Raw genomic sequence first — 23660 nt, 5'->3', positions numbered from 1 at the left:
TATATATACGCGCACACACACACATATATATAAACGTATTCTCCGTTGAGATATTGCAGCCGCTGCTGTGTCCAGGCCCAGGAGCCTTAGCACTGTGCTGTGATGTCACTCAATACCACTGACATCACTAGGTGTAAACAACATCTCTCCTTTGCTGTGTATGTGACTATGGAGCTGTTTGGTGATGTCGTCTATTATGGCCTTCATAGAAGCAACAGGAGATTGTTGCATCCATCTAGAACCCTCAGAACTACAGTGCTATGATGTCACTCACTTCCACAGGCCTTGCAGAGTGTAAACAACAACAACCCAGCTTTGTTGTGTATGTAACCATAGGGATTTGTGATGTCACCTAGAACCTTCACAGCAGCGACAGCTTTATGAGGAGCATCAGCACTGCTCTGCCTGAGCAGAACCATCACCGCCATAGGTTGTCAAATAACCCGGATTTAACCCACACAGGTAAGTCCAATGGGGTGCAGGCATGTCCTCTATGCTTACAGCTTCCCGTGGGTGTTGGTTTGATACCGTTTGGGGACAGCCAAGGAGGCATCTGCAGGCAACAAAGGTAGGTGTGTGCTTGTGTGTGTGTTTCCTATGCAGATCCTAAGCCCAGTGTCACATGCAAGTAGGAGGAGTAAGAAGGGTTCCTGGCAAATCCGGGTTATGGATTGCATTTAAAAAGGCCCCGTGGGAGTGCAATGGGCCCCTGTCTTGCTGCTTAGCAATAATGGTATGGGTTTAGGTTCTGCTGTGTGTACTGGTGGTTGACTGCCCCCCAGCCCAGAGTGTGCATGGAAAATTGTCTGGCAGCCTCCCTGACAGCAAGCAGTGATAGTGCCCATGAAGGGGACCTTGTTGGGCCCGCCCCTTTCACGGTTATCGCTTCTCGGCCTTTTGGCTAAGATCAAGTGTAGTATCTGTTCTTATCAGTTTAATATCTGATACGTCCCCTATCTGGGGACCATATATTAAATGGATTTTTGAGAACGGGGGCCGATTTCGAAGCTTGCTTCCGTCGCCCTATGCATTGACCCGATATGGCAGTATCTTCGGGTACAGTGCACCACCCCCTTACAGGGTTAAAAAGAAAGATTCCTACTTTCATTGCTACCTGCTTGCTGGCTAGCCAGCTAGCCAGCCCTGTGGGCCTTGCTGCTGCAGCCAAAAAACAAAAGGTGGTGCTGCTGCTGCTGCTTCTGCTGCTTCTGCTTGTGTCTGGCCGCTGTTGGAGCGTCCAGGCACAGGACTTCTGCTGCTGCTGACTAAATGGCCTCCTTAATTGGATCATTTGAGTAGCCAGCACACCTGTGCAGGTAGGGCATGACATGATAGGCAGCTGCCTTGATAGCGGGTGGGTGCTGAATGTTCCTAATTGACAAAATAAGATTAATGCTTATGAAGAAATATAAAATCTCATCCCTTCCCCAATATCGCGCCACACCCCTACCCCTTAATTCCCTGGTTGAACTTGATGGACATATGTCTTTTTTCGACCGTACTAACTATGTAACTATGTAACATAACATGGGGGGGGGGGGGGGGGTCTCCTGGCTGTTCACACAGGTGTGTCATTGCTGTACATTGACCATGCATTGCTTCTGTGGTATTGCAAAGGCAAAGACAAATGCTTCCAGCCATCCATTGCACTAATGGATTGGTCATCAGCTGGCTGTCTATGTCCCGCATCAATATAGACCAAAGTACAGAGGGTTAGGCTATGCTATTGTGCACCTACCTGATGCATCAGAAGGTGCGAGGCCCTTGCTAAATTCTGTGCACAGACTTTGAGATCTATACTTTAGACTGTATCTAAACCTGCTCCAACATGGACTGACATTCTGGCCTACTTTCAGCCGATGCGACTTGTCTGTCGCTGAACAGTCGCTTTTTATGTATTCAGCACCTATGTATAATGTTGTAAAAATGCTCTAGAAGCTAAAGTCGCAGAAATGTCACACATATTTGGCCTGCAACTTTCTGTGCGACAAATTCAGACAGGAAAAATCAGTATAAATCCTTAGAAAATTATCCCCCAGTGTCTCCATCTGCTGGCGGTATTGAATAAGCATTGCTGCACTGATGGGGTATGCATTAGACGAAAAAAAAGAAGAAAAAGAAGAATAATACGCCCAGAAAAGAGGCGAAAAGGAGAAAAACGTAAAAAAACGTGAAAAAAAAGTAAGAGGAAGAGAAGGGAAAAAAAGGTGGAAATGGGTTTAAAAGTGATTTCGGCGGAGAAATATATATATATATATATATATATATATATATATATATATATACGCGCACACACACACATATATATAAACGTATTCTCCGTTGAGATATTGCAGCCGCTGCTGTGTCCAGGCCCAGGAGCCTTAGCACTGTGCTGTGATGTCACTCAATACCACTGACATCACTAGGTGTAAACAACATCTCTCCTTTGCTGTGTATGTGACTATGGAGCTGTTTGGTGATGTCGTCTATTATGGCCTTCATAGAAGCAACAGGAGATTGTTGCATCCATCTAGAACCCTCAGAACTACAGTGCTATGATGTCACTCACTTCCACAGGCCTTGCAGAGTGTAAACAACAACAACCCAGCTTTGTTGTGTATGTAACCATAGGGATTTGTGATGTCACCTAGAACCTTCACAGCAGCGACAGCTTTATGAGGAGCATCAGCACTGCTCTGCCTGAGCAGAACCATCACCGCCATAGGTTGTCAAATAACCCGGATTTAACCCACACAGGTAAGTCCAATGGGGTGCAGGCATGTCCTCTATGCTTACAGCTTCCCGTGGGTGTTGGTTTGATACCGTTTGGGGACAGCCAAGGAGGCATCTGCAGGCAACAAAGGTAGGTGTGTGCTTGTGTGTGTGTTTCCTATGCGGATCCTAAGCCCAGTGTCACATGCAAGTAGGAGGAGTAAGAAGGGTTCCTGGCAAATCCGGGTTATGGATTGCATTTAAAAAGGCCCCGTGGGAGTGCAATGGGCCCCTGTCTTGCTGCTTAGCAATAATGGTATGGGTTTAGGTTCTGCTGTGTGTACTGGTGGTTGACTGCCCCCCAGCCCAGAGTGTGCATGGAAAATTGTCTGGCAGCCTCCCTGACAACAAGCAGTGATAGTGCCCATGAAGGGGACCTTGTTGGGCCCGCCCCTTTCACAGTTATCGCTTCTCGGCCTTTTGGCTAAGATCAAGTGTAGTATCTGTTCTTATCAGTTTAATATCTGATACGTCCCCTATCTGGGGACCATATATTAAATGGATTTTTGAGAACGGGGGCCGATTTCGAAGCTTGCTTCCGTCGCCCTATGCATTGACCCGATATGGCAGTATCTTCGGGTACAGTGCACCACCCCCTTACAGGGTTAAAAAGAAAGATTCCTACTTTCATTGCTACCTGCTTGCTGGCTAGCCAGCTAGCCAGCCCTGTGGGCCTTGCTGCTGCAGCCAAAAAACAAAAGGTGGTGCTGCTGCTGCTGCTTCTGCTGCTTCTGCTTGTGTCTGGCCGCTGTTGGAGCGTCCAGGCACAGGACTTCTGCTGCTGCTGACTAAATGGCCTCCTTAATTGGATCATTTGAGTAGCCAGCACACCTGTGCAGGTAGGGCATGACATGATAGGCAGCTGTCTTGATAGCGGGTGGGTGCTGAATGTTCCTAATTGACAAAATAAGATTAATGCTTATGAAGAAATATAAAATCTCATCCCTTCCCCAATATCGCGCCACACCCCTACCCCTTAATTCCCTGGTTGAACTTGATGGACATATGTCTTTTTTCGACCGTACTAACTATGTAACTATGTAACATAACATGGGGGGGGGGGGGGGGGGTCTCCTGGCTGTTCACACAGGTGTGTCATTGCTGTACATTGACCATGCATTGCTTCTGTGGTATTGCAAAGGCAAAGACAAATGCTTCCAGCCATCCATTGCACTAATGGATTGGTCATCAGCTGGCTGTCTATGTCCCGCATCAATATAGACCAAAGTACAGAGGGTTAGGCTATGCTATTGTGCACCTACCTGATGCATCAGAAGGTGCGAGGCCCTTGCTAAATTCTGTGCACAGACTTTGAGATCTATACTTTAGACTGTATCTAAACCTGCTCCAACATGGACTGACATTCTGGCCTACTTTCAGCCGATGCGACTTGTCTGTCGCTGAACAGTCGCTTTTTATGTATTCAGCACCTATGTATAATGTTGTAAAAATGCTCTAGAAGCTAAAGTCGCAGAAATGTCACACATATTTGGCCTGCAACTTTCTGTGCGACAAATTCAGACAGGAAAAATCAGTATAAATCCTTAGAAAATTATCCCCCAGTGTCTCCATCTGCTGGCGGTATTGAATAAGCATTGCTGCACTGATGGGGTATGCATTAGACGAAAAAAAAGAAGAAAAAGAAGAATAATACGCCCAGAAAAGAGGCGAAAAGGAGAAAAACGTAAAAAAACGTGAAAAAAAAGTAAGAGGAAGAGAAGGGAAAAAAAGGTGGAAATGGGTTTAAAAGTGATTTCGGCGGAGAAATATATATATATATATATATATATATATATATATATATATATATACGCGCACACACACACATATATATAAACGTATTCTCCGTTGAGATATTGCAGCCGCTGCTGTGTCCAGGCCCAGGAGCCTTAGCACTGTGCTGTGATGTCACTCAATACCACTGACATCACTAGGTGTAAACAACATCTCTCCTTTTGCTGTGTATGTGACTATGGAGCTGTTTGGTGATGTCGTCTATTATGGCCTTCATAGAAGCAACAGGAGATTGTTGCATCCATCTAGAACCCTCAGAACTACAGTGCTATGATGTCACTCACTTCCACAGGCCTTGCAGAGTGTAAACAACAACAACCCAGCTTTGTTGTGTATGTAACCATAGGGATTTGTGATGTCACCTAGAACCTTCACAGCAGCGACAGCTTTATGAGGAGCATCAGCACTGCTCTGCCTGAGCAGAACCATCACCGCCATAGGTTGTCAAATAACCCGGATTTAACCCACACAGGTAAGTCCAATGGGGTGCAGGCATGTCCTCTATGCTTACAGCTTCCCGTGGGTGTTGGTTTGATACCGTTTGGGGACAGCCAAGGAGGCATCTGCAGGCAACAAAGGTAGGTGTGTGCTTGTGTGTGTGTTTCCTATGCAGATCCTAAGCCCAGTGTCACATGCAAGTAGGAGGAGTAAGAAGGGTTCCTGGCAAATCCGGGTTATGGATTGCATTTAAAAAGGCCCCGTGGGAGTGCAATGGGCCCCTGTCTTGCTGCTTAGCAATAATGGTATGGGTTTAGGTTCTGCTGTGTGTACTGGTGGTTGACTGCCCCCCAGCCCAGAGTGTGCATGGAAAATTGTCTGGCAGCCTCCCTGACAGCAAGCAGTGATAGTGCCCATGAAGGGGACCTTGTTGGGCCCGCCCCTTTCACGGTTATCGCTTCTCGGCCTTTTGGCTAAGATCAAGTGTAGTATCTGTTCTTATCAGTTTAATATCTGATACGTCCCCTATCTGGGGACCATATATTAAATGGATTTTTGAGAACGGGGGCCGATTTCGAAGCTTGCTTCCGTCGCCCTATGCATTGACCCGATATGGCAGTATCTTCGGGTACAGTGCACCACCCCCTTACAGGGTTAAAAAGAAAGATTCCTACTTTCATTGCTACCTGCTTGCTGGCTAGCCAGCTAGCCAGCCCTGTGGGCCTTGCTGCTGCAGCCAAAAAACAAAAGGTGGTGCTGCTGCTGCTGCTTCTGCTGCTTCTGCTTGTGTCTGGCCGCTGTTGGAGCGTCCAGGCACAGGACTTCTGCTGCTGCTGACTAAATGGCCTCCTTATTTGGATCATTTGAGTAGCCAGCACACCTGTGCAGGTAGGGCATGACATGATAGGCAGCTGCCTTGATAGCGGGTGGGTGCTGAATGTTCCTAATTGACAAAATAAGATTAATGCTTATGAAGAAATATAAAATCTCATCCCTTCCCCAATATCGCGCCACACCCCTACCCCTTAATTCCCTGGTTGAACTTGATGGACATATGTCTTTTTTCGACCGTACTAACTATGTAACTATGTAACATAACATGGGGGGGGGGGGGGGGGTCTCCTGGCTGTTCACACAGGTGTGTCATTGCTGTACATTGACCATGCATTGCTTCTGTGGTATTGCAAAGGCAAAGACAAATGCTTCCAGCCATCCATTGCACTAATGGATTGGTCATCAGCTGGCTGTCTATGTCCCGCATCAATATAGACCAAAGTACAGAGGGTTAGGCTATGCTATTGTGCACCTACCTGATGCATCAGAAGGTGCGAGGCCCTTGCTAAATTCTGTGCACAGACTTTGAGATCTATACTTTAGACTGTATCTAAACCTGCTCCAACATGGACTGACATTCTGGCCTACTTTCAGCCGATGCGACTTGTCTGTCGCTGAACAGTCGCTTTTTATGTATTCAGCACCTATGTATAATGTTGTAAAAATGCTCTAGAAGCTAAAGTCGCAGAAATGTCACACATATTTGGCCTGCAACTTTCTGTGCGACAAATTCAGACAGGAAAAATCAGTATAAATCCTTAGAAAATTATCCCCCAGTGTCTCCATCTGCTGGCGGTATTGAATAAGCATTGCTGCACTGATGGGGTATGCATTAGACGAAAAAAAAGAAGAAAAAGAAGAATAATACGCCCAGAAAAGAGGCGAAAAGGAGAAAAACGTAAAAAAACGTGAAAAAAAAGTAAGAGGAAGAGAAGGGAAAAAAAGGTGGAAATGGGTTTAAAAGTGATTTCGGCGGAGAAATATATATATATATATATATATATATATATATATATATATATACGCGCACACACACACATATATATAAACGTATTCTCCGTTGAGATATTGCAGCCGCTGCTGTGTCCAGGCCCAGGAGCCTTAGCACTGTGCTGTGATGTCACTCAATACCACTGACATCACTAGGTGTAAACAACATCTCTCCTTTGCTGTGTATGTGACTATGGAGCTGTTTGGTGATGTCGTCTATTATGGCCTTCATAGAAGCAACAGGAGATTGTTGCATCCATCTAGAACCCTCAGAACTACAGTGCTATGATGTCACTCACTTCCACAGGCCTTGCAGAGTGTAAACAACAACAACCCAGCTTTGTTGTGTATGTAACCATAGGGATTTGTGATGTCACCTAGAACCTTCACAGCAGCGACAGCTTTATGAGGAGCATCAGCACTGCTCTGCCTGAGCAGAACCATCACCGCCATAGGTTGTCAAATAACCCGGATTTAACCCACACAGGTAAGTCCAATGGGGTGCAGGCATGTCCTCTATGCTTACAGCTTCCCGTGGGTGTTGGTTTGATACCGTTTGGGGACAGCCAAGGAGGCATCTGCAGGCAACAAAGGTAGGTGTGTGCTTGTGTGTGTGTTTCCTATGCAGATCCTAAGCCCAGTGTCACATGCAAGTAGGAGGAGTAAGAAGGGTTCCTGGCAAATCCGGGTTATGGATTGCATTTAAAAAGGCCCCGTGGGAGTGCAATGGGCCCCTGTCTTGCTGCTTAGCAATAATGGTATGGGTTTAGGTTCTGCTGTGTGTACTGGTGGTTGACTGCCCCCCAGCCCAGAGTGTGCATGGAAAATTGTCTGGCAGCCTCCCTGACAGCAAGCAGTGATAGTGCCCATGAAGGGGACCTTGTTGGGCCCGCCCCTTTCACGGTTATCGCTTCTCGGCCTTTTGGCTAAGATCAAGTGTAGTATCTGTTCTTATCAGTTTAATATCTGATACGTCCCCTATCTGGGGACCATATATTAAATGGATTTTTGAGAACGGGGGCCGATTTCGAAGCTTGCTTCCGTCGCCCTATGCATTGACCCGATATGGCAGTATCTTCGGGTACAGTGCACCACCCCCTTACAGGGTTAAAAAGAAAGATTCCTACTTTCATTGCTACCTGCTTGCTGGCTAGCCAGCTAGCCAGCCCTGTGGGCCTTGCTGCTGCAGCCAAAAAACAAAAGGTGGTGCTGCTGCTGCTGCTTCTGCTGCTTCTGCTTGTGTCTGGCCGCTGTTGGAGCGTCCAGGCACAGGACTTCTGCTGCTGCTGACTAAATGGCCTCCTTAATTGGATCATTTGAGTAGCCAGCACACCTGTGCAGGTAGGGCATGACATGATAGGCAGCTGCCTTGATAGCGGGTGGGTGCTGAATGTTCCTAATTGACAAAATAAGATTAATGCTTATGAAGAAATATAAAATCTCATCCCTTCCCCAATATCGCGCCACACCCCTACCCCTTAATTCCCTGGTTGAACTTGATGGACATATGTCTTTTTTCGACCGTACTAACTATGTAACTATGTAACATAACATGGGGGGGGGGGGGGGGGGTCTCCTGGCTGTTCACACAGGTGTGTCATTGCTGTACATTGACCATGCATTGCTTCTGTGGTATTGCAAAGGCAAAGACAAATGCTTCCAGCCATCCATTGCACTAATGGATTGGTCATCAGCTGGCTGTCTATGTCCCGCATCAATATAGACCAAAGTACAGAGGGTTAGGCTATGCTATTGTGCACCTACCTGATGCATCAGAAGGTGCGAGGCCCTTGCTAAATTCTGTGCACAGACTTTGAGATCTATACTTTAGACTGTATCTAAACCTGCTCCAACATGGACTGACATTCTGGCCTACTTTCAGCCGATGCGACTTGTCTGTCGCTGAACAGTCGCTTTTTATGTATTCAGCACCTATGTATAATGTTGTAAAAATGCTCTAGAAGCTAAAGTCGCAGAAATGTCACACATATTTGGCCTGCAACTTTCTGTGCGACAAATTCAGACAGGAAAAATCAGTATAAATCCTTAGAAAATTATCCCCCAGTGTCTCCATCTGCTGGCGGTATTGAATAAGCATTGCTGCACTGATGGGGTATGCATTAGACGAAAAAAAAGAAGAAAAAGAAGAATAATACGCCCAGAAAAGAGGCGAAAAGGAGAAAAACGTAAAAAAACGTGAAAAAAAAGTAAGAGGAAGAGAAGGGAAAAAAAGGTGGAAATGGGTTTAAAAGTGATTTCGGCGGAGAAATATATATATATATATATATATATATATATATACGCGCACACACACACATATATATAAACGTATTCTCCGTTGAGATATTGCAGCCGCTGCTGTGTCCAGGCCCAGGAGCCTTAGCACTGTGCTGTGATGTCACTCAATACCACTGACATCACTAGGTGTAAACAACATCTCTCCTTTGCTGTGTATGTGACTATGGAGCTGTTTGGTGATGTCGTCTATTATGGCCTTCATAGAAGCAACAGGAGATTGTTGCATCCATCTAGAACCCTCAATCCATCTAGAACCCTCAGAACTACAGTGCTATGATGTCACTCACTTCCACAGGCCTTGCAGAGTGTAAACAACAACAACCCAGCTTTGTTGTGTATGTAACCATAGGGATTTGTGATGTCACCTAGAACCTTCACAGCAGCGACAGCTTTATGAGGAGCATCAGCACTGCTCTGCCTGAGCAGAACCATCACCGCCATAGGTTGTCAAATAACCCGGATTTAACCCACACAGGTAAGTCCAATGGGGTGCAGGCATGTCCTCTATGCTTACAGCTTCCCGTGGGTGTTGGTTTGATACCGTTTGGGGACAGCCAAGGAGGCATCTGCAGGCAACAAAGGTAGGTGTGTGCTTGTGTGTGTGTTTCCTATGCAGATCCTAAGCCCAGTGTCACATGCAAGTAGGAGGAGTAAGAAGGGTTCCTGGCAAATCCGGGTTATGGATTGCATTTAAAAAGGCCCCGTGGGAGTGCAATGGGCCCCTGTCTTGCTGCTTAGCAATAATGGTATGGGTTTAGGTTCTGCTGTGTGTACTGGTGGTTGACTGCCCCCCAGCCCAGAGTGTGCATGGAAAATTGTCTGGCAGCCTCCCTGACAGCAAGCAGTGATAGTGCCCATGAAGGGGACCTTGTTGGGCCCGCCCCTTTCACGGTTATCGCTTCTCGGCCTTTTGGCTAAGATCAAGTGTAGTATCTGTTCTTATCAGTTTAATATCTGATACGTCCCCTATCTGGGGACCATATATTAAATGGATTTTTGAGAACGGGGGCCGATTTCGAAGCTTGCTTCCGTCGCCCTATGCATTGACCCGATATGGCAGTATCTTCGGGTACAGTGCACCACCCCCTTACAGGGTTAAAAAGAAAGATTCCTACTTTCATTGCTACCTGCTTGCTGGCTAGCCAGCTAGCCAGCCCTGTGGGCCTTGCTGCTGCAGCCAAAAAACAAAAGGTGGTGCTGCTGCTGCTGCTTCTGCTGCTTCTGCTTGTGTCTGGCCGCTGTTGGAGCGTCCAGGCACAGGACTTCTGCTGCTGCTGACTAAATGGCCTCCTTAATTGGATCATTTGAGTAGCCAGCACACCTGTGCAGGTAGGGCATGACATGATAGGCAGCTGCCTTGATAGCGGGTGGGTGCTGAATGTTCCTAATTGACAAAATAAGATTAATGCTTATGAAGAAATATAAAATCTCATCCCTTCCCCAATATCGCGCCACACCCCTACCCCTTAATTCCCTGGTTGAACTTGATGGACATATGTCTTTTTTCGACCGTACTAACTATGTAACTATGTAACATAACATGGGGGGGGGGGGGGGGTCTCCTGGCTGTTCACACAGGTGTGTCATTGCTGTACATTGACCATGCATTGCTTCTGTGGTATTGCAAAGGCAAAGACAAATGCTTCCAGCCATCCATTGCACTAATGGATTGGTCATCAGCTGGCTGTCTATGTCCCGCATCAATATAGACCAAAGTACAGAGGGTTAGGCTATGCTATTGTGCACCTACCTGATGCATCAGAAGGTGCGAGGCCCTTGCTAAATTCTGTGCACAGACTTTGAGATCTATACTTTAGACTGTATCTAAACCTGCTCCAACATGGACTGACATTCTGGCCTACTTTCAGCCGATGCGACTTGTCTGTCGCTGAACAGTCGCTTTTTATGTATTCAGCACCTATGTATAATGTTGTAAAAATGCTCTAGAAGCTAAAGTCGCAGAAATGTCACACATATTTGGCCTGCAACTTTCTGTGCGACAAATTCAGACAGGAAAAATCAGTATAAATCCTTAGAAAATTATCCCCCAGTGTCTCCATCTGCTGGCGGTATTGAATAAGCATTGCTGCACTGATGGGGTATGCATTAGACGAAAAAAAAGAAGAAAAAGAAGAATAATACGCCCAGAAAAGAGGCGAAAAGGAGAAAAACGTAAAAAAACGTGAAAAAAAAGTAAGAGGAAGAGAAGGGAAAAAAAGGTGGAAATGGGTTTAAAAGTGATTTCGGCGGAGAAATATATATATATATATATATATATATATATATATATATATACGCGCACACACACACATATATATAAACGTATTCTCCGTTGAGATATTGCAGCCGCTGCTGTGTCCAGGCCCAGGAGCCTTAGCACTGTGCTGTGATGTCACTCAATACCACTGACATCACTAGGTGTAAACAACATCTCTCCTTTGCTGTGTATGTGACTATGGAGCTGTTTGGTGATGTCGTCTATTATGGCCTTCATAGAAGCAACAGGAGATTGTTGCATCCATCTAGAACCCTCAGAACTACAGTGCTATGATGTCACTCACTTCCACAGGCCTTGCAGAGTGTAAACAACAACAACCCAGCTTTGTTGTGTATGTAACCATAGGGATTTGTGATGTCACCTAGAACCTTCACAGCAGCGACAGCTTTATGAGGAGCATCAGCACTGCTCTGCCTGAGCAGAACCATCACCGCCATAGGTTGTCAAATAACCCGGATTTAACCCACACAGGTAAGTCCAATGGGGTGCAGGCATGTCCTCTATGCTTACAGCTTCCCGTGGGTGTTGGTTTGATACCGTTTGGGGACAGCCAAGGAGGCATCTGCAGGCAACAAAGGTAGGTGTGTGCTTGTGTGTGTGTTTCCTATGCAGATCCTAAGCCCAGTGTCACATGCAAGTAGGAGGAGTAAGAAGGGTTCCTGGCAAATCCGGGTTATGGATTGCATTTAAAAAGGCCCCGTGGGAGTGCAATGGGCCCCTGTCTTGCTGCTTAGCAATAATGGTATGGGTTTAGGTTCTGCTGTGTGTACTGGTGGTTGACTGCCCCCCAGCCCAGAGTGTGCATGGAAAATTGTCTGGCAGCCTCCCTGACAGCAAGCAGTGATAGTGCCCATGAAGGGGACCTTGTTGGGCCCGCCCCTTTCACGGTTATCGCTTCTCGGCCTTTTGGCTAAGATCAAGTGTAGTATCTGTTCTTATCAGTTTAATATCTGATACGTCCCCTATCTGGGGACCATATATTAAATGGATTTTTGAGAACGGGGGCCGATTTCGAAGCTTGCTTCCGTCGCCCTATGCATTGACCCGATATGGCAGTATCTTCGGGTACAGTGCACCACCCCCTTACAGGGTTAAAAAGAAAGATTCCTACTTTCATTGCTACCTGCTTGCTGGCTAGCCAGCTAGCCAGCCCTGTGGGCCTTGCTGCTGCAGCCAAAAAACAAAAGGTGGTGCTGCTGCTGCTGCTTCTGCTGCTTCTGCTTGTGTCTGGCCGCTGTTGGAGCGTCCAGGCACAGGACTTCTGCTGCTGCTGACTAAATGGCCTCCTTAATTGGATCATTTGAGTAGCCAGCACACCTGTGCAGGTCTGCCTTGATAGCGGGTGGGTGCTGAATGTTCCTAATTGACAAAATAAGATTAATGCTTATGAAGAAATATAAAATCTCATCCCTTCCCCAATATCGCGCCACACCCCTACCCCTTAATTCCCTGGTTGAACTTGATGGACATATGTCTTTTTTCGACCGTACTAACTATGTAACTATGTAACATAACATGGGGGGGGGGGGGGGGGTCTCCTGGCTGTTCACACAGGTGTGTCATTGCTGTACATTGACCATGCATTGCTTCTGTGGTATTGCAAAGGCAAAGACAAATGCTTCCAGCCATCCATTGCACTAATGGATTGGTCATCAGCTGGCTGTCTATGTCCCGCATCAATATAGACCAAAGTACAGAGGGTTAGGCTATGCTATTGTGCACCTACCTGATGCATCAGAAGGTGCGAGGCCCTTGCTAAATTCTGTGCACAGACTTTGAGATCTATACTTTAGACTGTATCTAAACCTGCTCCAACATGGACTGACATTCTGGCCTACTTTCAGCCGATGCGACTTGTCTGTCGCTGAACAGTCGCTTTTTATGTATTCAGCACCTATGTATAATGTTGTAAAAATGCTCTAGAAGCTAAAGTCGCAGAAATGTCACACATATTTGGCCTGCAACTTTCTGTGCGACAAATTCAGACAGGAAAAATCAGTATAAATCCTTAGAAAATTATCCCCCAGTGTCTCCATCTGCTGGCGGTATTGAATAAGCATTGCTGCACTGATGGGGTATGCATTAGACGAAAAAAAAGAAGAAAAAGAAGAATAATACGCCCAGAAAAGAGGCGAAAAGGAGAAAAACGTAAAAAAACGTGAAAAAAAAGTAAGAGGAAGAGAAGGGAAAAAAAGGTGGAAATGGGTTTAAAAGTGATTTCGGCGGAGAAATATATATATATATATATATATATATATATATATATATATATACGCGCACACACACACATATATATAAACGTATTCTCCGTTGAGATATTGCAGCCGCTGCTGTGTCCAGGCCCAGGAGCCTTAGCACTGTGCTGTGATGTCACTCAATACCACTGACATCACTAGGTGTAAACAACATCTCTCCTTTGCTGTGTATGTGACTATGGAGCTGTTTGGTGATGTCGTCTATTATGGCCTTCATAGAAGCAACAGGAGATTGTTGCATCCATCTAGAACCCTCAGAACTACAGTGCTATGATGTCACTCACTTCCACAGGCCTTGCAGAGTGTAAACAACAACAACCCAGCTTTGTTGTGTATGTAACCATAGGGATTTGTGATGTCACCTAGAACCTTCACAGCAGCGACAGCTTTATGAGGAGCATCAGCACTGCTCTGCCTGAGCAGAACCATCACCGCCATAGGTTGTCAAATAACCCGGATTTAACCCACACAGGTAAGTCCAATGGGGTGCAGGCATGTCCTCTATGCTTACAGCTTCCCGTGGGTGTTGGTTTGATACCGTTTGGGGACAGCCAAGGAGGCATCTGCAGGCAACAAAGGTAGGTGTGTGCTTGTGTGTGTGTTTCCTATGCAGATCCTAAGCCCAGTGTCACATGCAAGTAGGAGGAGTAAGAAGGGTTCCTGGCAAATCCGGGTTATGGATTGCATTTAAAAAGGCCCCGTGGGAGTGCAATGGGCCCCTGTCTTGCTGCTTAGCAATAATGGTATGGGTTTAGGTTCTGCTGTGTGTACTGGTGGTTGACTGCCCCCCAGCCCAGAGTGTGCATGGAAAATTGTCTGGCAGCCTCCCTGACAGCAAGCAGTGATAGTGCCCATGAAGGGGACCTTGTTGGGCCCGCCCCTTTCACGGTTATCGCTTCTCGGCCTTTTGGCTAAGATCAAGTGTAGTATCTGTTCTTATCAGTTTAATATCTGATACGTCCCCTATCTGGGGACCATATATTAAATGGATTTTTGAGAACGGGGGCCGATTTCGAAGCTTGCTTCCGTCGCCCTATGCATTGACCCGATATGGCAGTATCTTCGGGTACAGTGCACCACCCCCTTACAGGGTTAAAAAGAAAGATTCCTACTTTCATTGCTACCTGCTTGCTGGCTAGCCAGCTAGCCAGCCCTGTGGGCCTTGCTGCTGCAGCCAAAAAACAAAAGGTGGTGCTGCTGCTGCTGCTTCTGCTGCTTCTGCTTGTGTCTGGCCGCTGTTGGAGCGTCCAGGCACAGGACTTCTGCTGCTGCTGACTAAATGGCCTCCTTAATTGGATCATTTGAGTAGCCAGCACACCTGTGCAGGTAGGGCATGACATGATAGGCAGCTGCCTTGATAGCGGGTGGGTGCTGAATGTTCCTAATTGACAAAATAAGATTAATGCTTATGAAGAAATATAAAATCTCATCCCTTCCCCAATATCGCGCCACACCCCTACCCCTTAATTCCCTGGTTGAACTTGATGGACATATGTCTTTTTTCGACCGTACTAACTATGTAACTATGTAACATAACATGGGGGGGGGGGGGGGGGGTCTCCTGGCTGTTCACACAGGTGTGTCATTGCTGTACATTGACCATGCATTGCTTCTGTGGTATTGCAAAGGCAAAGACAAATGCTTCCAGCCATCCATTGCACTAATGGATTGGTCATCAGCTGGCTGTCTATGTCCCGCATCAATATAGACCAAAGTACAGAGGGTTAGGCTATGCTATTGTGCACCTACCTGATGCATCAGAAGGTGCGAGGCCCTTGCTAAATTCTGTGCACAGACTTTGAGATCTATACTTTAGACTGTATCTAAACCTGCTCCAACATGGACTGACATTCTGGCCTACTTTCAGCCGATGCGACTTGTCTGTCGCTGAACAGTCGCTTTTTATGTATTCAGCACCTATGTATAATGTTGTAAAAATGCTCTAGAAGCTAAAGTCGCAGAAATGTCACACATATTTGGCCTGCAACTTTCTGTGCGACAAATTCAGACAGGAAAAATCAGTATAAATCCTTAGAAAATTATCCCCCAGTGTCTCCATCTGCTGGCGGTATTGAATAAGCATTGCTGCACTGATGGGGTATGCATTAGACGAAAAAAAAGAAGAAAAAGAAGAATAATACGCCCAGAAAAGAGGCGAAAAGGAGAAAAACGTAAAAAAACGTGAAAAAAAAGTAAGAGGAAGAGAAGGGAAAAAAAGGTGGAAATGGGTTTAAAAGTGATTTCGGCGGAGAAATATATATATATATATATATATATATATATATATATATATATATATATATACGCGCACACACACACATATATATAAACGTATTCTCCGTTGAGATATTGCAGCCGCTGCTGTGTCCAGGCCCAGGAGCCTTAGCACTGTGCTGTGATGTCACTCAATACCACTGACATCACTAGGTGTAAACAACATCTCTCCTTTGCTGTGTATGTGACTATGGAGCTGTTTGGTGATGTCGTCTATTATGGCCTTCATAGAAGCAACAGGAGATTGTTGCATCCATCTAGAACCCTCAGAACTACAGTGCTATGATGTCACTCACTTCCACAGGCCTTGCAGAGTGTAAACAACAACAACCCAGCTTTGTTGTGTATGTAACCATAGGGATTTGTGATGTCACCTAGAACCTTCACAGCAGCGACAGCTTTATGAGGAGCATCAGCACTGCTCTGCCTGAGCAGAACCATCACCGCCATAGGTTGTCAAATAACCCGGATTTAACCCACACAGGTAAGTCCAATGGGGTGCAGGCATGTCCTCTATGCTTACAGCTTCCCGTGGGTGTTGGTTTGATACCGTTTGGGGACAGCCAAGGAGGCATCTGCAGGCAACAAAGGTAGGTGTGTGCTTGTGTGTGTGTTTCCTATGCAGATCCTAAGCCCAGTGTCACATGCAAGTAGGAGGAGTAAGAAGGGTTCCTGGCAAATCCGGGTTATGGATTGCATTTAAAAAGGCCCCGTGGGAGTGCAATGGGCCCCTGTCTTGCTGCTTAGCAATAATGGTATGGGTTTAGGTTCTGCTGTGTGTACTGGTGGTTGACTGCCCCCCAGCCCAGAGTGTGCATGGAAAATTGTCTGGCAGCCTCCCTGACAGCAAGCAGTGATAGTGCCCATGAAGGGGACCTTGTTGGGCCCGCCCCTTTCACGGTTATCGCTTCTCGGCCTTTTGGCTAAGATCAAGTGTAGTATCTGTTCTTATCAGTTTAATATCTGATACGTCCCCTATCTGGGGACCATATATTAAATGGATTTTTGAGAACGGGGGCCGATTTCGAAGCTTGCTTCCGTCGCCCTATGCATTGACCCGATATGGCAGTATCTTCGGGTACAGTGCACCACCCCCTTACAGGGTTAAAAAGAAAGATTCCTACTTTCATTGCTACCTGCTTGCTGGCTAGCCAGCTAGCCAGCCCTGTGGGCCTTGCTGCTGCAGCCAAAAAACAAAAGGTGGTGCTGCTGCTGCTTCTGCTGCTTCTGCTTGTGTCTGGCCGCTGTTGGAGCGTCCAGGCACAGGACTTCTGCTGCTGCTGACTAAATGGCCTCCTTAATTGGATCATTTGAGTAGCCAGCACACCTGTGCAGGTAGGGCATGACATGATAGGCAGCTGCCTTGATAGCGGGTGGGTGCTGAATGTTCCTAATTGACAAAATAAGATTAATGCTTATGAAGAAATATAAAATCTCATCCCTTCCCCAATATCGCGCCACACCCCTACCCCTTAATTCCCTGGTTGAACTTGATGGACATATGTCTTTTTTCGACCGTACTAACTATGTAACTATGTAACATAACATGGGGGGGGGGGGGGGGTCTCCTGGCTGTTCACACAGGTGTGTCATTGCTGTACATTGACCATGCATTGCTTCTGTGGTATTGCAAAGGCAAAGACAAATGCTTCCAGCCATCCATTGCACTAATGGATTGGTCATCAGCTGGCTGTCTATGTCCCGCATCAATATAGACCAAAGTACAGAGGGTTAGGCTATGCTATTGTGCACCTACCTGATGCATCAGAAGGTGCGAGGCCCTTGCTAAATTCTGTGCACAGACTTTGAGATCTATACTTTAGACTGTATCTAAACCTGCTCCAACATGGACTGACATTCTGGCCTACTTTCAGCCGATGCGACTTGTCTGTCGCTGAACAGTCGCTTTTTATGTATTCAGCACCTATGTATAATGTTGTAAAAATGCTCTAGAAGCTAAAGTCGCAGAAATGTCACACATATTTGGCCTGCAACTTTCTGTGCGACAAATTCAGACAGGAAAAATCAGTATAAATCCTTAGAAAATTATCCCCCAGTGTCTCCATCTGCTGGCGGTATTGAATAAGCATTGCTGCACTGATGGGGTATGCATTAGACGAAAAAAAAGAAGAAAAAGAAGAATAATACGCCCAGAAAAGAGGCGAAAAGGAGAAAAACGTAAAAAAACGTGAAAAAAAAGTAAGAGGAAGAGAAGGGAAAAAAAGGTGGAAATGGGTTTAAAAGTGATTTCGGCGGAGAAATATATATATATATATATATATATATATATATATATATATATATATATATATATATACGCGCACACACACACATATATATAAACGTATTCTCCGTTGAGATATTGCAGCCGCTGCTGTGTCCAGGCCCAGGAGCCTTAGCACTGTGCTGTGATGTCACTCAATACCACTGACATCACTAGGTGTAAACAACATCTCTCCTTTGCTGTGTATGTGACTATGGAGCTGTTTGGTGATGTCGTCTATTATGGCCTTCATAGAAGCAACAGGAGATTGTTGCATCCATCTAGAACCCTCAGAACTACAGTGCTATGATGTCACTCACTTCCACAGGCCTTGCAGAGTGTAAACAACAACAACCCAGCTTTGTTGTGTATGTAACCATAGGGATTTGTGATGTCACCTAGAACCTTCACAGCAGCGACAGCTTTATGAGGAGCATCAGCACTGCTCTGCCTGAGCAGAACCATCACCGCCATAGGTTGTCAAATAACCCGGATTTAACCCACACAGGTAAGTCCAATGGGGTGCAGGCATGTCCTCTATGCTTACAGCTTCCCGTGGGTGTTGGTTTGATACCGTTTGGGGACAGCCAAGGAGGCATCTGCAGGCAACAAAGGTAGGTGTGTGCTTGTGTGTGTGTTTCCTATGCAGATCCTAAGCCCAGTGTCACATGCAAGTAGGAGGAGTAAGAAGGGTTCCTGGCAAATCCGGGTTATGGATTGCATTTAAAAAGGCCCCGTGGGAGTGCAATGGGCCCCTGTCTTGCTGCTTAGCAATAATGGTATAGATTTAGGTTCTGCTGTGTGTACTGGTGGTTGACTGCCCCCCAGCCCAGAGTGTGCATGGAAAATTGTCTGGCAGCCTCCCTGACAGCAAGCAGTGATAGTGCCCATGAAGGGGACCTTGTTGGGCCCGCCCCTTTCACGGTTATCGCTTCTCGGCCTTTTGGCTAAGATCAAGTGTAGTATCTGTTCTTATCAGTTTAATATCTGATATGTCCCCTATCTGGGGACCATATATTAAATGGATTTTTGAGAACGGGGGCCGATTTCGAAGCTTGCTTCCGTCGCCCTATGCATTGACCCGATATGGCAGTATCTTCGGGTACAGTGCACCACCCCCTTACAGGGTTAAAAAGAAAGATTCCTACTTTCATTGCTACCTGCTTGCTGGCTAGCCAGCTAGCCAGCCCTGTGGGCCTTGCTGCTGCAGCCAAAAAACAAAAGGTGGTGCTGCTGCTGCTGCTTCTGCTGCTTCTGCTTGTGTCTGGCCGCTGTTGGAGCGTCCAGGCACAGGACTTCTGCTGCTGCTGACTAAATGGCCTCCTTAATTGGATCATTTGAGTAGCCAGCACACCTGTGCAGGTAGGGCATGACATGATAGGCAGCTGCCTTGATAGCGGGTGGGTGCTGAATGTTCCTAATTGACAAAATAAGATTAATGCTTATGAAGAAATATAAAATCTCATCCCTTCCCCAATATCGCGCCACACCCCTACCCCTTAATTCCCTGGTTGAACTTGATGGACATATGTCTTTTTTCGACCGTACTAACTATGTAACTATGTAACATAACATGGGGGGGGGGGGGGGGGGGGTCTCCTGGCTGTTCACACAGGTGTGTCATTGCTGTACATTGACCATGCATTGCTTCTGTGGTATTGCAAAGGCAAAGACAAATGCTTCCAGCCATCCATTGCACTAATGGATTGGTCATCAGCTGGCTGTCTATGTCCCGCATCAATATAGACCAAAGTACAGAGGGTTAGGCTATGCTATTGTGCACCTACCTGATGCATCAGAAGGTGCGAGGCCCTTGCTAAATTCTGTGCACAGACTTTGAGATCTATACTTTAGACTGTATCTAAACCTGCTCCAACATGGACTGACATTCTGGCCTACTTTTAGCCGATGCGACTTGTCTGTCGCTGAACAGTCGCTTTTTATGTATTCAGCACCTATGTATAATGTTGTAAAAATGCTCTAGAAGCTAAAGTCGCAGAAATGTCACACATATTTGGCCTGCAACTTTCTGTGCGACAAATTCAGACAGGAAAAATCAGTATAAATCCTTAGAAAATTATCCCCCAGTGTCTCCATCTGCTGGCGGTATTGAATAAGCATTGCTGCACTGATGGGGTATGCATTAGACGAAAAAAAAGAAGAAAAAGAAGAATAATACGCCCAGAAAAGAGGCGAAAAGGAGAAAAACGTAAAAAAACGTGAAAAAAAAGTAAGAGGAAGAGAAGGGAAAAAAAGGTGGAAATGGGTTTAAAAGTGATTTCGGCGGAGAAATATATATATATATATATATATATATATATATATATATATATACGCGCACACACACACATATATATAAACGTATTCTCCGTTGAGATATTGCAGCCGCTGCTGTGTCCAGGCCCAGGAGCCTTAGCACTGTGCTGTGATGTCACTCAATACCACTGACATCACTAGGTGTAAACAACATCTCTCCTTTGCTGTGTATGTGACTATGGAGCTGTTTGGTGATGTCGTCTATTATGGCCTTCATAGAAGCAACAGGAGATTGTTGCATCCATCTAGAACCCTCAGAACTACAGTGCTATGATGTCACTCACTTCCACAGGCCTTGCAGAGTGTAAACAACAACAACCCAGCTTTGTTGTGTATGTAACCATAGGGATTTGTGATGTCACCTAGAACCTTCACAGCAGCGACAGCTTTATGAGGAGCATCAGCACTGCTCTGCCTGAGCAGAACCATCACCGCCATAGGTTGTCAAATAACCCGGATTTAACCCACACAGGTAAGTCCAATGGGGTGCAGGCATGTCCTCTATGCTTACAGCTTCCCGTGGGTGTTGGTTTGATACCGTTTGGGGACAGCCAAGGAGGCATCTGCAGGCAACAAAGGTAGGTGTGTGCTTGTGTGTGTGTTTCCTATGCAGATCCTAAGCCCAGTGTCACATGCAAGTAGGAGGAGTAAGAAGGGTTCCTGGCAAATCCGGGTTATGGATTGCATTTAAAAAGGCCCCGTGGGAGTGCAATGGGCCCCTGTCTTGCTGCTTAGCAATAATGGTATGGGTTTAGGTTCTGCTGTGTGTACTGGTGGTTGACTGCCCCCCAGCCCAGAGTGTGCATGGAAAATTGTCTGGCAGCCTCCCTGACAGCAAGCAGTGATAGTGCCCATGAAGGGGACCTTGTTGGGCCCGCCCCTTTCACGGTTATCGCTTCTCGGCCTTTTGGCTAAGATCAAGTGTAGTATCTGTTCTTATCAGTTTAATATCTGATACGTCCCCTATCTGGGGACCATATATTAAATGGATTTTTGAGAACGGGGGCCGATTTCGAAGCTTGCTTCCGTCGCCCTATGCATTGACCCGATATGGCAGTATCTTCGGGTACAGTGCACCACCCCCTTACAGGGTTAAAAAGAAAGATTCCTACTTTCATTGCTACCTGCTTGCTGGCTAGCCAGCTAGCCAGCCCTGTGGGCCTTGCTGCTGCAGCCAAAAAACAAAAGGTGGTGCTGCTGCTGCTGCTTCTGCTGCTTCTGCTTGTGTCTGGCCGCTGTTGGAGCGTCCAGGCACAGGACTTCTGCTGCTGCTGACTAAATGGCCTCCTTAATTGGATCATTTGAGTAGCCAGCACACCTGTGCAGGTAGGGCATGACATGATAGGCAGCTGCCTTGATAGCGGGTGGGTGCTGAATGTTCCTAATTGACAAAATAAGATTAATGCTTATGAAGAAATATAAAATCTCATCCCTTCCCCAATATCGTGCCACACCCCTACCCCTTAATTCCCTGGTTGAACTTGATGGACATATGTCTTTTTTCGACCGTACTAACTATGTAACTATGTAACATAACATGGGGGGGGGGGGGGGGTCTCCTGGCTGTTCACACAGGTGTGTCATTGCTGTACATTGACCATGCATTGCTTCTGTGGTATTGCAAAGGCAAAGACAAATGCTTCCAGCCATCCATTGCACTAATGGATTGGTCATCAGCTGGCTGTCTATGTCCCGCATCAATATAGACCAAAGTACAGAGGGTTAGGCTATGCTATTGTGCACCTACCTGATGCATCAGAAGGTGCGAGGCCCTTGCTAAATTCTGTGCACAGACTTTGAGATCTATACTTTAGACTGTATCTAAACCTGCTCCAACATGGACTGACATTCTGGCCTACTTTCAGCCGATGCGACTTGTCTGTCGCTGAACAGTCGCTTTTTATGTATTCAGCACCTATGTATAATGTTGTAAAAATGCTCTAGAAGCTAAAGTCGCAGAAATGTCACACATATTTGGCCTGCAACTTTCTGTGCGACAAATTCAGACAGGAAAAATCAGTATAAATCCTTAGAAAATTATCCCCCAGTGTCTCCATCTGCTGGCGGTATTGAATAAGCATTGCTGCACTGATGGGGTATGCATTAGACGAAAAAAAAGAAGAAAAAGAAGAATAATACGCCCAGAAAAGAGGCGAAAAGGAGAAAAACGTAAAAAAACGTGAAAAAAAAGTAAGAGGAAGAGAAGGGAAAAAAAGGTGGAAATGGGTTTAAAAGTGATTTCGGCGGAGAAATATATATATATATATATATATATATATATATATATATATATATATATATATACGCGCACACACACACACATATATATAAACGTATTCTCCGTTGAGATATTGCAGCCGCTGCTGTGTCCAGGCCCAGGAGCCTTAGCACTGTGCTGTGATGTCACTCAATACCACTGACATCACTAGGTGTAAACAACATCTCTCCTTTGCTGTGTATGTGACTATGGAGCTGTTTGGTGATGTCGTCTATTATGGCCTTCATAGAAGCAACAGGAGATTGTTGCATCCATCTAGAACCCTCAGAACTACAGTGCTATGATGTCACTCACTTCCACAGGCCTTGCAGAGTGTAAACAACAACAACCCAGCTTTGTTGTGTATGTAACCATAGGGATTTGTGATGTCACCTAGAACCTTCACAGCAGCGACAGCTTTATGAGGAGCATCAGCACTGCTCTGCCTGAGCAGAACCATCACCGCCATAGGTTGTCAAATAACCCGGATTTAACCCACACAGGTAAGTCCAATGGGGTGCAGGCATGTCCTCTATGCTTACAGCTTCCCGTGGGTGTTGGTTTGATACCGTTTGGGGACAGCCAAGGAGGCATCTGCAGGCAACAAAGGTAGGTGTGTGCTTGTGTGTGTGTTTCCTATGCAGATCCTAAGCCCAGTGTCACATGCAAGTAGGAGGAGTAAGAAGGGTTCCTGGCAAATCCGGGTTATGGATTGCATTTAAAAAGGCCCCGTGGGAGTGCAATGGGCCCCTGTCTTGCTGCTTAGCAATAATGGTATGGGTTTAGGTTCTGCTGTGTGTACTGGTGGTTGACTGCCCCCCAGCCCAGAGTGTGCATGGAAAATTGTCTGGCAGCCTCCCTGACAGCAAGCAGTGATAGTGCCCATGAAGGGGACCTTGTTGGGCCCGC

The 23660-nt window shown here is 46.2% G+C and overlaps 10 non-coding genes across 10 annotated transcripts; all 10 read left to right on the top strand.

Annotated features, from left to right (window-relative positions):
- Window positions 1-881: 881 nt before the first annotated feature.
- On the top strand, window positions 882-1072 carry LOC130301989 (U2 spliceosomal RNA). Its single transcript, XR_008852321.1, has one exon. It is a non-coding gene; the product is annotated as a U2 spliceosomal RNA (small nuclear RNA).
- Window positions 1073-3158: 2086 nt separating this feature from the next.
- On the top strand, window positions 3159-3349 carry LOC130301988 (U2 spliceosomal RNA). The gene has a single exon (XR_008852320.1). It is a non-coding gene; the product is annotated as a U2 spliceosomal RNA (small nuclear RNA).
- Window positions 3350-5439: 2090 nt separating this feature from the next.
- LOC130301987 (U2 spliceosomal RNA) lies at window positions 5440-5630 on the top strand. Its single transcript, XR_008852319.1, has one exon. It is a non-coding gene; the product is annotated as a U2 spliceosomal RNA (small nuclear RNA).
- Window positions 5631-7716: 2086 nt separating this feature from the next.
- Window positions 7717-7907, top strand: LOC130301985 (U2 spliceosomal RNA). The gene has a single exon (XR_008852317.1). It is a non-coding gene; the product is annotated as a U2 spliceosomal RNA (small nuclear RNA).
- Window positions 7908-10002: 2095 nt separating this feature from the next.
- Window positions 10003-10193, top strand: LOC130301984 (U2 spliceosomal RNA). The gene has a single exon (XR_008852316.1). It is a non-coding gene; the product is annotated as a U2 spliceosomal RNA (small nuclear RNA).
- Window positions 10194-12276: 2083 nt separating this feature from the next.
- Window positions 12277-12467, top strand: LOC130301983 (U2 spliceosomal RNA). Its single transcript, XR_008852315.1, has one exon. It is a non-coding gene; the product is annotated as a U2 spliceosomal RNA (small nuclear RNA).
- A 2065-nt stretch (window positions 12468-14532) lies between these two features.
- Window positions 14533-14723, top strand: LOC130301982 (U2 spliceosomal RNA). The gene has a single exon (XR_008852314.1). It is a non-coding gene; the product is annotated as a U2 spliceosomal RNA (small nuclear RNA).
- A 2095-nt stretch (window positions 14724-16818) lies between these two features.
- Window positions 16819-17009, top strand: LOC130301981 (U2 spliceosomal RNA). The gene has a single exon (XR_008852313.1). It is a non-coding gene; the product is annotated as a U2 spliceosomal RNA (small nuclear RNA).
- Window positions 17010-19105: 2096 nt separating this feature from the next.
- Window positions 19106-19296, top strand: LOC130301975 (U2 spliceosomal RNA). Its single transcript, XR_008852307.1, has one exon. It is a non-coding gene; the product is annotated as a U2 spliceosomal RNA (small nuclear RNA).
- A 2089-nt stretch (window positions 19297-21385) lies between these two features.
- Window positions 21386-21576, top strand: LOC130301980 (U2 spliceosomal RNA). The gene has a single exon (XR_008852312.1). It is a non-coding gene; the product is annotated as a U2 spliceosomal RNA (small nuclear RNA).
- Window positions 21577-23660: the final 2084 nt, after the last annotated feature.

This window comes from Hyla sarda, unplaced genomic scaffold (assembly GCF_029499605.1).
Source record: "Hyla sarda isolate aHylSar1 unplaced genomic scaffold, aHylSar1.hap1 scaffold_1146, whole genome shotgun sequence".
Classification (NCBI taxonomy): Eukaryota; Metazoa; Chordata; class Amphibia; order Anura; family Hylidae; genus Hyla; species Hyla sarda.
The sequence above is the reverse complement of the archived record's forward strand: the minus strand, read 5'-3'. Positions and strand labels throughout refer to the sequence as shown.